Raw genomic sequence first — 6,848 nt, forward strand, 5'->3', positions numbered from 1 at the left:
CTTCCTGACAGGACCCCCAGAACTCCCAACTCATACAACCCCCACAGCTCCTTCTCCCCTGACCACCCCCTCCACAGACCCCCCCACCTTAACTGCCCCCCCCAGGATCCTCCTTGCTCCCGGTCCCCTGACTGCCCTGACTCCTATGCACCTGCTGCCCCCTCACAAACCCAGGGACACCTATGCCCCATCCAACCCCTCCCTGACTGCCCCCTCCAGAGACCCCCACCCCTAGGCACCCGGGATCTGGGCCGGGCTGGGCACGATTTTTAATAGCATGCTGGAGTCTCGGCAGTCTCCAGCATGCCATTAAAAATTGTCTTGCGTGCCATCTTTGGCACATGTGCCATAGGTTGCCGACTCCTGTTGTAGCCTGTAGGATTAACCTGCTTGCATATGCATATATCTATCTACATATATCTTATAGTTTAAATATTTTGGTTTCTTGTAATAGGTTTGTATAAATTTATATTAAGGTAAGTTTGGCTGTAATGCAAAGAGACCTACAGGCCATATGCTGTATGTTAAGCTAAGGCAAAGTCAGCATATCTATATTAAGACCATTTACCTAGATAAATATCCACACATATGTCTAAGACCTTTTATCTGGACAGATAGATAATGGGAAAATGGTATAGGGGATTTCCAAGTTTGTACCCACAGACTTAACAGGTACACCACAAGGAAAAAACTGACATGACTAAAAAGAATAAAAATAACGTGTGTATGTACATGTCATCAATAAGCACAAACATACTAGCCTTTGGAGTAAGTGTACACTAACATTTTGTGGGTGAGGAATGAAATTTGGGCATAGGAGGAAGGATTTCCAGCACTTGTGCCCTATAAAAGATGTGAGCCACCTCGCTAGAGTACTCACACTCTCTATTTCAACTCTATTCTATTCCTCTATCGATCTACTACAACTACTACTATTAGTAGACTGTACTTGTTTTTCTTAACTTTCTAAGTTCCAAGGGGATCAGGCTAAGCTTGGTTTCACTAAGCTTTTGTTCTTAGTTTTATTTATTAGGTTTTGATTTTAAGTTTAAGTTAGTCAAGTAAACTCTAAGTTAGCTTTGATAGCTCTTTAGCTATCTGTCTCAGTGTGAGCTTCCTGTCATATCCCTGACGGTCCTTTGTAAATTCTGTGGAGCCTGATTTGGGACAAGAACTTTTATCTTTGGATCAAACAGATTGGCAAGCCTAAAACCCATACTATCCAAATTAATATTAACAACACCCTAAATCAGGTAACAGACTGGCGAGTCAGCCAGGAGACTTGAGGAGTATGTGACAGGAATTTTCAAGGATTCCAGGCATCCTTAGACCCCTGAGAATCTCACCTGAGGCATAGGTAAATAGTTAAAGTTACAGAGAATTAGAGAGCAAGATTGTGTGTCTTACTCACTCACTCTTAAGAACACAGGAACCTGAATTCCTGTGGGTGCAGCTTGGCACCAATCCCAGTATTTCCTGTTCTGTATTGTGGTTTAACTTAGAGTTTTAGATTAGAGATTTTGAAATTTAATCTTGCAAGATAGAGAGTAATAGTAGTATTATTTAAAGTGATACACACATTTAAGGGGTTTTGTTAAAGGTTGAAATTATAACGAACGGTACCGATAAGATATTAGCAGTAGCATTGGGTCCGATGACCCACACTAGTAGTGGCAGGGGAGTTGATAAATCTATGTATTAATTGCTGCCAAGAGGCCGCAATAACTCAGAATTCATACAGTTCTTCAGTCCGCACATCAATTTCACCTGCGGTTAAGTGCAGCATGGCGTAGTCACATGAAAGAGGAAACAGATGAGCCACCATACATTAATTTGTTGGTTAATAACTCTCTTCCCCATTTATGGGAAATGGTTAACATACATATAATTGATGATACTTCTTTAAAGGAGGCAGTAGCCTTACTGGCCAAGGTATATTCTCAGGGAGGTCCTAAAATAGGTCGGTGTGGAGCCACTGTTGCAATACTTCAGGAACCACGAGCTACTCCCACTTTGAGGACTGAGGGACTCCCAGGGTACCAGTGTTGGCAAATGACCCTAACTCACGTAGTAACCCTGGATCTTCACGTGGGTGTGCCCCTCGATAGGGTTATGCATTTGGATCCCATGTAGGGGCCTGGTACCATGCTTCTTTCTTTTCAGATGCTGCATAGAACAATTAATGCCTGCAGAGACCCAAGCCACCACCTCCTCACAAAGATGAGGACTCAGTTGTAATGATGTTTTAAAAAGGTTAGCAGACAGTTGAGGCTCAATGACAGGATATCTGGGAACTCCGAGCCCGCGTGAATGAGCTGATGATGGACGGCCAAGACCCAGCACCCTCGAACCATCCGGTGGCCTTGGTTGACCCATTTCATTCTCTCTGGTGGACAGAAGAAGGAGAGAGAGAAGGAAAAACCCATAGATTATTTGTCTGCATTCTCTACAAATTACTCAGCATGATGGCAATTGTCCCTGAACGTAGTCATAGCCCTTTTAGGCAGAGATGCAAGCAGGAGACCTACAGTATCTGCAGTGGTTGCGGTACTGCCACAGGAATTTTATTATAGATACTGGGGCAGCAATTAGCACTATCCATGTCAAGGATCCTAGATCCTCTTCTCTGTCATTAGGGTATATGAAAACACTTGCAACTTTTGCAAGTAATCAGGTTGTTACCACACTTTCTAAACCCATTGAAGTACAAATTGGTCACCTAAGAAAAGGTTCATACCTTTACGTTGAAGAAATTAGCAGACACAAGGAATTGCCTATTGGGAACTGATTTCCTATACAAACAGGGATTTGTTCTTAATTTGGATAACCAATTGTTGTGTCTTACCTCAGAGCAGGCAAAGGATAACTCAACAGTGATCATACCTGAGTGTAGTATGGTATTTCCAATGAAGGACTCTGAACCTGAGGAGTATGATTTAAACAAAATAGTGGCTAACCATGCAGACCAACCTAAGTTACAGGTGTTACTTTGCAAGCATGCAAGCTAAATACAAACATAATTGCAGATGTATGGCAGTCACTATTGTTGTGGAAGGAGGAGATATATCAGCCCAAAGACAATATCCTTACCCAGAACAGGCAAACCCATATATAGAAAAGACTATCAAGTCTTTACTGACACAGGGAGTACTATGTAGATGTATTTCCACTGCCAATTCCCCTATTTGGCCCATAAAGAAACCAGATGGTCTTGGTGTCTCACAATTGATTACAGATGCCTGAATAAGGTCACACCCACTTATGCCCCTACAGTGGCCAAGATGTCAGATCTAATCAAGTACTTTGATCCAGAGGCTGTGTAGTTTACTGTCCTTGACATCAGTAACAGCTTTCGGATACCCTACCATCTGGAGGTAGCGGTGAATGTTAATGCGTTAGCGGCTGTGGCTTCACAAGAAAGGTATGGGAAAATCAGACCTGTGGCCTATGCCTCAAGTTCAATTGGTGACATTAAATGTAAGTATGAAAATTGTGAAAGTACCTATTGGCAACCAGTTGGGCCATACAACAGTTTTAGTTTCTAATTGGCCTCAGCCCAATCATATTACACTCATCGCACCCTCCCCTTCAGTTCTTACTGTCCAACAGGGTAAAAGACGGGCAAGTCTCAAATGCTTACCTAGCCCACTAGGCATTACTGCTGCAAGGAAAAGATACTGCAGTAAAACCTATTAGATCACCATCTTTGTTACCAGCTGACCTACTGTATCAAGGAGAGCCATATGTGTGCCCAATCTTGATCAACTGGATCTAAGGGGGGAGGAAAATCAAAAGCTTTTCCAACCATTCATCCAGGAAACAGATCTGTTAATCATTTCTTTGTTAACGGTTCTAGTTATTACCATCCAGGAAAACCTTATACAGGGTTTGAAATCTTTGCAGTTCTTCCCAAGGAGAAAGGAGAGCCTTGGGAGAAGGCATATTCATGCATTACACATTCAGCTCAATATGCTGAATTAGCAGCAGTGGCTTGCGTATTGAACTGTGTGCAGTTCTCCATCACCACCACATCCCAAAGTATCTGTCTGTTTTCAGACTCCGCATAGGTATGCAATTCTCTCACAGAGTTTCTACCATGTTGGGAGACAAATGGGTTCACATCTTCTGATGGCGCACCTATTAGGTATGCATCACTGACAAAATCTATCCACCAGTTAGCAGTTACAATCACTGTCCCAGGGTGGCCACTTAGGATGGATGTGCAACAATATTGTGATAACTGTTTGGCATGTGCCCAAGCTAATCCAACTCCATCCAAAAGAAATGCACCATTGAAATCTCAGGTGTAGGAAGGTCCTTGGATGGCTTAGCCGACTGACTTTGTAGGTCCTTTACCAAGGACTCAAAGAGGTAACCAATACTATTAGTGGTCGATCCTTTTTCAAAGTGGGTAGAGGCATTTCCTCTTAAGGCTAATACAGCAAAAGCCACCACCAAGCTCCTAGTAGAGCAAGTCTTCTCTCAGTGGGGGATCCCTGCAAAGGTAGAATCGAACCAGGAATCACATTTCACTGGACAGTTCTTTAGGGACTGTCTTAAATTAATGACAGTCCTGCAGAGACTACACATCCCATACAGACCACAGTTATCTGGGATGGTGGAACGAACCAATCGGACTATAAAAAAAAGATATTGAGGAAACTGGTTGATGCCAATGGACATAACTGGGACGCTCTCATGCCTCTAATTGTGATGGCATTGAGACCAACTCCAGCTGCATCTACTGATAAAACACCCTTTAAAGTGATGACAGACCGAATGATGCAATTACCAAACCATTTAATCTGACTCAAGAGGCAGTCAATTAGAGGGAATAAAAATGGATACCTATCTGCAGAATCTGTAAAAACATTTAAATCAAATCCACTTTCAGGTAGCAGCCAAATTGGGAAAATCCAAAAGAAAGGCAAAGGCTTACTTTGACAAAAAACAGAGAGAGAATACTTGGAAGGTTAAAGACCAAGTAATGCTGTCATTGTATAAAGCACCAGAACATGGGCTGTGTAACCAATGGATCGGACCCTTCTGAATCATCAATAAACTCAGTTCATCAGTGTATAAAATTAGGATAACAGGAGCCAAGCATAATAGAGACACAATCTATCATACTAATTAGTTAAAGCTGTATCGATCATTCCGGTCGCAGGAGCAATTTTCTCCTCCGGACTTAAGTGAACAGCATCCAACAGAATCGCGACAACTGGAGCCCAGCAGATTGCAACCATGAAATGGACATTGACATTTCTGATTTACTACACCCTTATCATTGCTCTAAGGATAAGACTGAGCCAAAATCACAAATCTGGGACTGAACTATTACAACCCCATGAAACCAGATGACACAGTCGTGCTCAATTGCCTGAGCACATGAAACACGACATACCAACACAAAAGAAGCGGACTATTATACTCAACCCAAGACTTATCCAGAGGAAGGGCAATTTACTGTTTATAATATGCATGACATAACCCAACTGTTAAATGAGACCCAACGTAAAATTAATCAGCTGATCATTTTAAACAATGATCAGCACAGGGATCAACATTTAGGAAAGGAGATTATATACTCTGCATATGGGGAATACGTCGTAAATGCAAGCACTGATGCATTACGATCCTTAAGATTGGGAAAGGTTCCTAACTTAATTAAAAATGAGCAACTGTTAAGTTGGTACTGTCCCAAGTGTTTTCAAAAGCTGGAAAAGGAACAATCCACATGTTTGGATTCATGCCAGCATTTATCAGTGGGTGCTATGAGAGAAATGGGATCTGTGACAACTTACCCCAAACGAGACAGTTGTTTTCTTTCTAAAGATTGTATGATGGCACAATCCTTGTATGTCTCATTCACAGTCTCGTTACCAGTGTTTGACCCAGACAAGGATGTGTACAGGCAATTGGTTGTTGTCCATTCTATAGGTCACCTCAAAGACAACATCTATAGAGAACGCATTAATGTACCTCCCCTGGTGGTCTGTCACACTCCAACTCAGACTTGGAAAGTGCCACAGATGGCCTGTTGTACTGAAAACGGGCCTCAGTATATCTGTAAGTGTAACATGTTTGAAACAGACATTGCTCTGTGTGGACTGCAGAGAGAGAAAGTATAGAATTCACAACCATCATGCCTAGTGAGGCTGACCCAGTGGAAGACTCCGATGGAGAGGGTGACCTGTGCTGGAAATAACCAATTTTGTGTAGGTTACCAAGCAAAAGACATATCAATATGGTCCCTTGGAGTGTTCTGACACAGAACCAAATTTTTGTTTTACTCCAAAGCAACCTACTTTGATAGGGAATTAAGTTATTTCCCCTATTCCCACTTTTGAAAACATTACCATTATTCAGTCCAACCCAGCCTATCATCTTTACGAAAATGCCATTGAAACTACCCCCATAAATACTTGTTTATTAGGTTTTGATTTTAAGTTAGTCAAGTAAACTCTAAGTTAGCTTTGCTAGCTCTTAGCATTAGCTTCTTCTAAGCACTGCATCTCTTACTCAAGAATTGAGAAACCTGAACCGCAAGGCTAGTCCTGTGTCTCTTATCACCAGGTTATCGAGGAAGGGTGTGAGTATATTAACCAAAGCTTTGAAGCATATAATACCATAATACCATATGTATCTTTTGAATAACAGTAATGTAATTGTAACTTTGTAACTCTGATTATTTTAACCATTTAATTACTATTTCATTGATTTCAATAAAAAGGCTTTATGGCTATATCGGCCTCAGTGTGAGCTTCCTGTCATACTCCCGAACAAGAACTTTAATCTTCTGATCAAACAGATTGACGAGCCTAAAACCCATACTATCCAAATTAATA

This window comes from Chelonoidis abingdonii, chromosome 10 (assembly GCF_003597395.2).
Source record: "Chelonoidis abingdonii isolate Lonesome George chromosome 10, CheloAbing_2.0, whole genome shotgun sequence".
Taxonomy (NCBI): Eukaryota; Metazoa; Chordata; order Testudines; family Testudinidae; genus Chelonoidis; species Chelonoidis abingdonii.